The sequence below is a fragment of the Mytilus edulis genome, chromosome 11, assembly GCF_963676685.1.
Source record: "Mytilus edulis chromosome 11, xbMytEdul2.2, whole genome shotgun sequence".
Classification (NCBI taxonomy): Eukaryota; Metazoa; Mollusca; class Bivalvia; order Mytilida; family Mytilidae; genus Mytilus; species Mytilus edulis.
The window spans coordinates 41,502,826-41,513,856 of NC_092354.1; the positions used below are offsets into that span (position 1 = coordinate 41,502,826).

An 11,031-nucleotide genomic window follows, 5' to 3' on the forward strand; every position below is an offset into this window, starting at 1 on the left:
ATTAATGTATTTTAAAATGCATCTTTATTCTTTTCAAAGTTGAGGGAAAAAAATACATGTATAATATAAGAGTCATATAAAGTAAAATATTTGTTTATATATATTTCATTTTTATGTTGTTTGATTTATTTCCTTGATTGTATTTTGTATGTATTAACCTCTTGTTTCACATGTCAATGTGACGTAGTCTTTTAAAATAGGCACTGGCTACGGTTACATGGAAATGTAACAATAATAAAAATATTATTGTTACATTGGAGACTAAATGCCGGAATGCATGGTTGGGTAAGGACCTGTTTAATTACGAATGTAACAATAATTATTGAGGCTACGGTTACATTGCGTTATTGTTACATGAAAAAACGCTATATACGATTGGACTAGTAATATGTACTAAATAATAAAAGTTGAAGACATTTATTTTATATTTACAATACATAAATTTATTACATACAATTTCTTTACTGTATTTTTTTTTTTATAAACAATGACAGCTAGTTTCTCAAAACACTTTTAAAAAAAGAAGAGAATTTTTTTTATTATAGATATTGTAAACTATTTTCTGGTAACAGTATCTCCTGGATGAATATCTGTCAAAATAAATGTTCCCGTGTCACACTTAAAATATTTTTTTTTTATTAAGAAATTTTGAAATCAATGATATCGAAATATCACTAAAGGAAAATAACAGAAACATCAGAGATTCTTTAGGAAAAATTAAATATAATCTAGGAAAGTTTTACTATAGAAATCCTTGATTTGATGCAACATTTCCATATGATACATCAGCCGCCATTTTGAAAAATCCCGGAAAATTCCCTTTTTTAAATCGATGTTTGACCGAATTTGCCCTGAAATTAAACTGTTTTAAGTAGTATTCTTCGCCAGCTATATGTTTGAATATACTTAATCGATTTGCAAAGTTTGTTTTTTTTATTTACAGAATTTCTTTATTTGTTGAACTTGTACAAGTAGACATGGGTATCGGTAATTAAGCATTGAGTCAACGGAGAAATGACGAGAAAAAGTGCATGTTTTACGATTCAGATTTGACCGAATTTAATCAAAAATTAAACTGTTAGGACCAACATTGCTTGATAGAAATATGTTTGAATATCAAGGATTGATTTGCAAAAGTAAGAAAACGGATCAGGTTTATGAGAAAATTAAACTTTATTGAAGCATATATGCATTTTATATGGGGAAATATAATACAAAATGGCGGCTATTATACGTCACAAAAGTCACGTGATGTCTAACTTAGTTGGATATGACCAATCCAGTAAGTAGTTTTTAAAGCATGTTTAAGTCCGACACATTTTTGATGAACGAAATTACGTCCTCCATGGATACATGTACTTACAGAAGTTCCCATTATTTAAGTTACAGTTAGCAAACTTTGCTTTTGATGTATCATTTTTTTAGAACTGCGTTAGTATAGCTGTATGAAATGTGTGTCTTGATATTGTTTCAGTTTCGTTTAAAACGCATCCCAAGTTTTAAAGTACAGTTCTTTGTAAGAACCAGGCAGAGTGCGATACATGATGGTTTCAGATTTTATCTATAATTGGCCTAGTAGAAGCAGTAAATGAATATTGCTCAAAAAAAAAATTTAAGTGGGAAAATATGAGTGGTTGCCATGGTAACGGACACTCTATTTTTTGGTCGTTAAGCTTGGTAAAATCTTTCAAAAAACAGCTAAATCACCACAATTCAGAGCCTGCTTATGAATAGAATCATGCATTTTTCATTAATGTTCAAATCTAACATTGATAGAACTTGGTTTAAGCTTCATTTTAGTGAAGATTGCATGTCAACCAAATTTGTAATTTTTTTGAAAATTTTTGCGAAAAAATGCACATTTTCAACATTTCTGAAATTGGGATTTTTTCGAAATTAACAAATTTTCTCGGGTGTTTTTCAAAAAAGTGCAAATGTGTAGAGAATAGTTAGCACTGTAGTTATGAAGTTTGGATACTACTTTACCAAATTGAATAGAAAAATGCGTGGGATTTTTTTCAGTTTTATCACCATAGCAACCGATTTTTTCCTTGGAAACAGAGTTTTATTTGCAGAATATTGCAGTTTAAAAGCTTAAATGTCTTGGATTTTTTCATAACCGATAAGAAAATACATAAAAACTTTAAATTACTATCATCAAGTGTTGTTGACCTCAATTGTTACCACAGAAACACATATTAACCATAGCAACATCCACTCTGAAACTGCATAAATAGAAATTTATGTAAAAAAATACATAAATAGAGGGTGTTTATTTTCAAATTGGAACATGACTGCATGCTTTGCTTCACTCACAGTCGTGTCTGTTTTTTTTCCCTTCAGATTGTTCAATAAATGAAATGTATAATGTAATATTGGGGTTAGAAGGTAAAAAAAAAGGGGGGGGGGGTAGGTTCATTTTTTTTAAAGATATCATACATGAAGATTTTTGAAAAGATAACGTTTGGTCGGCGAGCCTGATTATAAATAGAATCATTTTTTTTTCTCTCAGAAATTTCTTATATAACATCGATATAACTTGGTTTTAGAGCTAAGTTAAGGTACATTGTAGTTTTGGGATTTTTGTCAGATTTTGGGAAACCTCAAGTTTTATTCATTTGAATGCCTTAAGAATAGATTAGTAAGGGTTCTGCGGAACACAGCAGTGTCTTGCCTACTTTTGCTGTAAATTGCAGGCTCAGCAAAAATAATGAAAAATCGGTAAAAATATTCCTCTTGATAATATCTTTTGATTGTAAAAAGCTTCTGTCCAAGTTTGGTAAAAATCCAGGATAGTTTATGAATCTAATAAATGTTTTAAAAACTTTTACTGCAGACTGTATGTCATGTTAACTGGAAGAAAATCTAAGTCCATTTAAAAGTAAAATACGGAAAAAATGGATTTATCTTTTTACAAAATTTACTTCTTGATACTATCTTATGATCATAAATAAGCTTCTGTCCAAGTTTGGTACAAACCCAGCATGCCCAGGATAGTTTAAGAAAGTTATTAAAATTCTAAAAACTTTAACCACAGAGTAAATGCAATGTTTCCCCGCAAAAAAATAAGTCAATTTATAAGTAAAATACGGAAAAAAATAGAATTTTATTTTTACAAAATTTACTTCTGGATACTACCTTATGATCATTGGTATCTTGTAGAGAGTTGTCTTATTTACAATTATACCACATCATAAGATCAAATGGTCACTTTTAGAAATTTTTATAGTTAACCAGGCCATTTAAGGCAAAATATACAGTTAACAGTGATACCAACAACATTCAAACTTTATCTCCGTTTTGTGGTAATAAGCATTGTGTATACATGTTTCATAAGATTTGATTGAGGCAAACTATAATTGCAAAATAGAAACCAACTTTGTGACGACTAATGTACTGACGGACATGGATTAAACCTACTACAACGCCCCCTCCCCCCTCCCAAATTGCGGCGCGGCCATAAAAGTGTTTATTTTAGTTTTTGCCATTGTACCTTGAATTGATCAAATGTGTGTACAACGCGTGGGACATCGAAAATTTATTCTTTTTTTACACATGGGACAATAAAGTCTTGTATTCATGAATGATTACAACTTGTTGGGACTAGAAAACATTGATAATTACAAAGAAAAATAACATTGGTATGTACTGCGCTGTTTCTAGTGTTGCATTTAATTAAATAAGACCATGTGTGACATTTGTCTTCAAATTATTACTGTTATTAATCTTGTATTTATGCAAATATTCTCAGCTTAGTGGTTTCATTCCAAATTTCGGGATTAATGCAGTCTTTTATAAAGGTTACAGAGACAGATACAGAAAATAGGGGCGTAATTCATGTAAAGGTTAAAAAAAGCGTTGAGAATAGCAAAATATTTTTTTTTGAAATTTGAACCTAAAACAAGATGCTCCGCAGGGAGCAGCTTTATACGACCGCAGAGTTCGAACCCTGAACATTGGGGCAAGTATGGACACAACATTCAAGCTTGATACAGCTCTGAATTTGAATTGTGATTAAATAGTTGACACAACAAAGGTTTCTGACACATAATGAATGTGGTCTCAGAACTTAAACTTAAAAGCTTTAAATTTTAAATTGGACATTACCTATTATGGTCCAATATCCAAAATCAAAATACTTGGTTAGATTCAGCATATCAAAGAACCCCAAGAATTCATTTTTTTATAAAATCAAATAAAGTTCAATTTTGGACCCTTTAGACCTCAATGTGGACCAATCTGATAACCGGTCCCAAACATCAAAAATCTAAATACATGGTTAGATTAAGCATATATCAAAGAACACCAAATATACAATTTTGTTGAAATCAAACAAAGTTTAATTTTGAACCCTAATTTGGACCAACTTGGAAACTGGGCCTATAATCAAAAATCTAAGTACATGATAAAATTCAGCATATCAAAGAACCACAAGGATTCAATTTTTGTTGATATCAAACAAAGTTAAATTTTGGACCACAATTTGGACAAACTTGAAAACTGGGCCCATAATGAAAAATCTAAGTACATGTTTAGATTCAGCATAATTATCAAAGAACCCCAAGGATTCAATTTTTGTTAAAATCAAACTTAGTTTAATTTTGGACCCTTTGGACCTTAATGTAGATCAATTAGAAAACGGGACCAAAAATTGAGAATCTACATACACAGTTCGATTTTGCATATCAAAGAACCCCAATTATTAAATTTTTGATGAAATCAAACAAAGTTTAATTTGGGCCCCTTATTCCTAAACTGTTGGGACCAAAACTCCCAAATTCAATCCCAACCTTCCTTTTATGGTCATAAACCTTGTGTTTAAATTTCATAGATTTCTATTTACCTATACTAAAGTTATGGTGCGAAAACAAAGAAAAATGCTTATTTGGGCCCCTCTTTGGCCCATAATTCCTGAACTGTTAGGACCTAAACTCTCAAAATCAATCCCAACTCTTCTTTTGTGGTCACAAAATAAACCTTGTGTAATTTCATAGATTTCTATTTACTTAAACTAAAGTTATAGTGCGAAAATCAAGAAAATGCTTATTTGGGCCCTTTTTGGCCCCTACTTCCTAAACTGTTGTGACCAACACTCCAAAAATCAATCCCAACCTTCCTTTTGACACACACATACACACAAAAAAACAATATATAATGTTATCGGAATCTTGAACTTATGAGATATATGTAGAACGACGCATAGTAAGGAATAATTCATAATTGATACAATTATTTTGCTTGATAATTTTGATATGATAATCTTGCCGGTAATAGCATAATTATTTTACCGGGATTAGCACAATTCCAACTTGGCAGATGTATTCTATTTGTCCATCTCGGAGATCCTGAATTTTAATTGCGGGATAGTAGTACAACAAAGGAGTTATTAATGATATGTTAATAGCTACATGTATATTTAAAGAGGATTCCATTATACTGGACTTCTGATATTAGCGATCAACAATTGACTATTATTATTTTTTTAACTCACCACCAACTTAAAATGTGTTCAATTTGCCTGTCCGTCTATCCGTCCGTCCATCACACTCAAGTTTCAGTTTAGAAATGCTTTGACCAAATGATTCTATTATTGGTTTGTTAATATTATGTTACAGGTCAATGTTGTGATTTATGCTGGAATACCATCTTAGACGGGTGTGTGCCATAAGAAATTAAGAATTTTCTTACAATTGTTAGGGCCATATCTATCTTGCCTTGCCATAAACCAGGTTGGCCCAGTTATTGTAAACCCATGAAGTTCATCATCTGCTAACTTCCAAAAATTGATAATCAGATGATGAACTCGGAACAAAGTCCGACCAAATGCAATTATCTTTTTAAGTATCTACTTGTATGCAACATTTTAAAAAATCAACATACCCCCTACCACCTCCCTCCCTCCAACCCCAATGTTACATTATATATTACATTTATTGAACAATCTGAAGGAAAAAAAACCCAGACAAGACTGTGAGTGAAGCAAAGAATTAAGCCATATTCCAATTTGAAAATAAACACCCTCTATTTATGTATTTTTTTACATAAATTTCTATTTTTGCAGTTTTTAAGTGGATGTTGCTATGGATAATATGTGTTTCCGTGGTAACAATTGAAGTCATCAACACTTGACAATAGTAATTTAAAGTTTGAGTTGGCTTTTATGTATTTTCTTATTGGTTATAAAACAATTCAGGACATTTAAGCTCTAAAACTGCAATATTCTGCAAATAAAAACTCTGTTTCCAAGGAAAAAATCGGTTGCTATGGTGATAAAACTAAAAAAAATCCCACGCATTTTTCTATTTAATTTGGTAAAGTAGTATCCAAACTTCATTACTACAGTGCTAACTATTCTGTACACATTTGCACTTTTTTTAAAAACACCTGAGAAAATTTGATAATTTCGAAAAAATCCCAATTTCAGAAATGTTGAAAATATGCATTTTTTCGCAAATTTTTCCAAAAAATATACAAACTTGGTTGACATGCAATCTTCACTAAAATGAAGCTTAAACCAAGTTGTATAAATGTTACATATGAACATTAATGAAAAATGCATGATTCTATTCATAATCAGGCTCTAAAATGTGGTGATTTAGCTGATTTTTTAATGATTTTACAATGCTTAACAACCCAAAAATAGTGTGTCCGTTACCATGGCAACCACTCATATTTTCACACTCAAAATTATTTTTTGAGCTTTATTCAGTTATTGCTTCTATTAGTCCAATTATAGATAAAATCTGGAACCCCCCATATATCACATGTATATGGCACTCTGCCTGGTTCTTATAAAGAGCTGTACTTAAATTGTTCACCCTAAACAAAGTCGGTACTAGGAATCTCTTCATCCATTGTTCAAAGTATAATGACAGTAATAAGAGTAGGTGTGCAGTTTTAAAATACTTAAAAGTGAAACAATTGAACTATATGTTTCGTCTTTGACACTCCTAATCTGGAGTAGTATCTTTAAGAACATCAAAACCATTTATACGTAAAACTTTTTAAACACCGCACTTTGTTGAATAGTAATATTTATTATTTATCATTATTACAAGTATTATTTAATACATATGAAAGAATTAAGCATTAAAATCTAGCGTACATTTCTGTTTTTCATGTAACAATAACGTAATGTAACCGTAGCCTCGATAAGTATTGTTACATTCGTAATTAAACAGTTCCTTACCCAACCATGCATTCCGGCAATTAGTCTCCAATGTAACAATAATATTTTTATTATTGTTACATTTCCATGTAACCGTAGCCAGTGCCTTTAAAATAAAGCATATATATATATTATTGTATTGTTGTTTTGTAGGCGTTCCATATATAAAAAAAACCTTCTTTGTTATCGCCCTTTGAAATGTTTTCGGCAAGTCTGCACTCAGGTTGTAACTACCATGACCAGATGACTAAAAGTATATAATAATGTAATTGTAAGTTTAGACAGGAACATATATGCTGTTCCCACGTTTAGATCATATATGTTTGTATAAGTTGTTCACGAAGTAAATCGCTAAAACGAAAAATTCTTACAGTATGTCAGAGTATCCATGCTTTTTTTTTTAAATACAATATATGGATTTGCTCACATCAATCTTCAAATCCACGAGTTAATTATTATAAGTTTTTATAATCTGATAATTGCATCTGACACTTAGTAAGCCATTAAACTGTAAAAAAGAAGACAGCTACGCTTAATAAAAAACTTTCTATCGCGATTGAATATGTATTAGTAATTTGTATTTGTTTACAATTTCCATATTTTTTTCAGTATATGGAACTCCAAATTAACATATATACTAGTATGTATCTATAATACTAAAATAACGAGGCCCAATTTGTCAGCCGTCATCATGTAAACACGACGAATCAAAGAATTCAACTTTATATGTAACTAATATAGTACAAAGGTGTAGATTAAAAATTACACCACTCCATGCCCTTTTGTTTTCCTCCTAAGGCAGCAACCATTTGATTTTCTGGGGGGGGGCTATGGGGTTTTTTTCTGGACAAATTTTTTTTTTTCGCCTGCCGCGAAAAACAATCTATTTTTTTCGCGACAAGTCAAAAACATTTTTTTTCTTTCAATTTTAGCATTACATATAGTGGCAGGTAAGGGTGAAACAAACAATTTTTTATTCTCAGAATCAAAAACAAATTATTTTTTTCTCCAAAAACTGGAAACAAACTTTTTTTTCCAAAAAAAAACCATAGCCCCCCCCCCCCCCCCCCCCCCCCCCCAGAAAATCAAATGGTTGCTGCCTAATTAATATTGCCAATAATTAAGAAGTTCCGGGATACCGATACCAATAGTATATTCATCTGTTACCTATTACCTTATCTGTACGTTCCGCATCTGACAGGTGCACCACCAAGTGGTGTATTCAGGATTAATGTGCTATATACATGGGTCATAATCACAGGGTTGACACTACTAAATTATCAAATTGTTACCTATTGTAGTATTTTAATCAGTAAGACTTTCTAAGATAACAATACAAATACTAAAAATCTGGATTAAAAATAAGGCGTATAGGTACAGTTTTCAATTTGTTAGCGGGCATGACGTAAAACAGCGAATCAAAGAATTCAACTTTATTTATAACTAAATAAATAATAATAATAAAATTCTTTATTTATCGAAGGTAACACATTCAACAATTACATGTTAATCTTCCATGAGGCCTTCAAAAACTATTAATACAAATAGAAAACGGACAAAAATACATACAAAATAAAATACATAATACAGTTAAATATAGCAGCTTAAATATTGAATAAGCACATATATATGCATTCAGTAGAAGAAGAAAAAATATACATTAGTTTTGTGCATCTTTATTCTGTTCAGTTAGAAAACAGTTTGAACAGTTGGTCTTAAATGTATCTAAATTATATAATATTAACTAATATAGGACAATGCTGTTGATTAAAAAATACTCCATTCCAGGACCTTTTGTTTTCTAAATAATTATTATTGCCAATAATTGATAAGTTCCAGTTCAACGGGTTCAAACAGAAAGATTTGAAAGCAGAGAAAACTGTGTATCTTATAATCGACATGACTTATAAGATGACAATACTAATACTAAAATAAGGCTTGCACATAGTTATATACTTTAATTCAGTCACGGACCCGCGATATCACAGGTGTGTTCTAGTATATCATATTTGTGTATCAGGTTTAATCAACAGTTTTCTACCTATGGAAATGCCTTACCAAGTCAGGAATATGACAATTGGTAAAGATGGGAATGACTTGATATCTAAATCTTCCAAGGCTGATCACTACCTTTTTAGCTCACCTGACCTGAAAGGTCAAGTGAGCTTTTCTCATCACTTGGCGTCCGTCGTCCGGCGTCCTGCGTCCGTCGTCTGTAAACCTATTACAAAAATCTTCTCCTGAAACTACTGGGCCAAATTTAACCAAAGTTGGCCACAACCATCCTTGGGGTATCTAGTTTAAAAAATGTGTCCGATGACCTGGCCATCAAACCAGTTACCAAGATGGCTGTCATGGCTAAAAATAGAACACAGGGGTAAAATGTATATTTTGGCTTATATCTTTAAAACCAAATCATTTAGAGCTAACCTGACATGGGGTAAAATTGTTGATCAGGTCAAGATTTATCTGCCTTAAAATTTTCAGACGAATCGGACAACATGTTGTTAGGTTGCTGCCCCTGAATTGGTAATTTTAAGGAAATCTTGCAGTTTTTGGTTATTATCTTGAATATTATTATAGATAGAGATAAACTGTAAACAGTAATAATGTTCAGCAAAATAAGACCTACAAATAAGTCAACATGACCAAAATTGTCAGTCAATCCCTTAAGGAGTTATTGCCCTTTATAGTCAATTTTAACAACTTTTTTCGTCATTTTTTGTAACTTGTACAAAAATCTTCTTCTCTGAAACTACTGGGCCAAATTTAAACTAACTTGGCCACAATCATAATTGTGGTATATAGTTTAAAAAATGTGTCCGATGACCTCACCTACCAAACAAAATGGCCGAACTTTCTAAAATTAGAACATAGTGGTAAAATGCAGTTTTTGCTTTATATCTTTGAAACTAAGACATTTAGGGCAAATCTTTCAAGATTTAAATGTCCATCAGAATAAGATCTATCCCCTCACAAATTTTCAGATGAATCCTGCAACCCGTTGTTGGGTTGCTGCCCTAAAATTGATAATTTTAAGGAAATTTTGCAGTTTTTGGTTATTATCTTGAATACTATTATAGATAGAGATAAACTGTAAACACAGGGATGATTCCAGGTGTTTTCAAATGGGTCCCTTGAACATCAAATTGGGTATTTTTATTCTAATTTGGAATTTTTTAAGCATAAAATCTAAGACGAAATAACATAATTTTCATGTATAAAAAACGGAAAATGTATATTATTAAGTTTAACCTGTACACTGAGGTTCATGAAAGTTGTAACATTTGGAATAATTCTGGATGGGCTACTGTTATTACATGAATATCATTGAACATGATGCACTAGTCCATCATCTTAGCTATAGTTACCTAGGCCTATTACAAAAACATATATTTCAGCTAACATAAACCACTGAACAAAATCATTCATCGGGTATTTTTTCAACAGCAGGTCATCTCTATAAATTTACCTTGATTCAAATTAATTCAGATTTCAAATTGAACTGGTCAATTGTCAAATTTAGAAAAGCAATTACAAAAGTTCATACACTTAATTGATAAGATATTTAAAGCATTGAACTAGTGTTCTTTAACATTATTTGAATCATCTTCAAAACTGATAATAATGATGACATCGTTTTTCATAAATGGTCTATCATCAACATTATTTTAAAAAAGCGGTCAAACTTTTGTCTTTTGAGGAAATAACTTTTACAAATTTTCATCATATTATATAACAGGCTCTGCTGGACGATCTGCTTTTACGAGATCGACGCCCATTAAACTTTATCCATCAATGTTATATCAAAATTTGAATTTTCTCTCTGCCGAGGTCTGCTTTGACACCCATTTTTATCAACT

The 11,031-nt window shown here is 31.2% G+C and overlaps 1 protein-coding gene across 1 annotated transcript in view; it reads left to right on the forward strand.

Moving 5' to 3' along the window:
* Positions 1 to 7,363: 7,363 nt before the first annotated feature.
* The window catches only part of LOC139494267 (zinc finger protein 226-like), a 9,128-nt gene continuing 5,460 nt past the window's right edge, over positions 7,364 to 11,031 (forward strand). The window contains exon 1 of the mRNA XM_071282436.1: positions 7,364 to 7,439. The gene's annotated coding sequence lies outside the window, so the exon portion shown is untranslated. The remainder of the gene's footprint in view (positions 7,440 to 11,031) is intronic.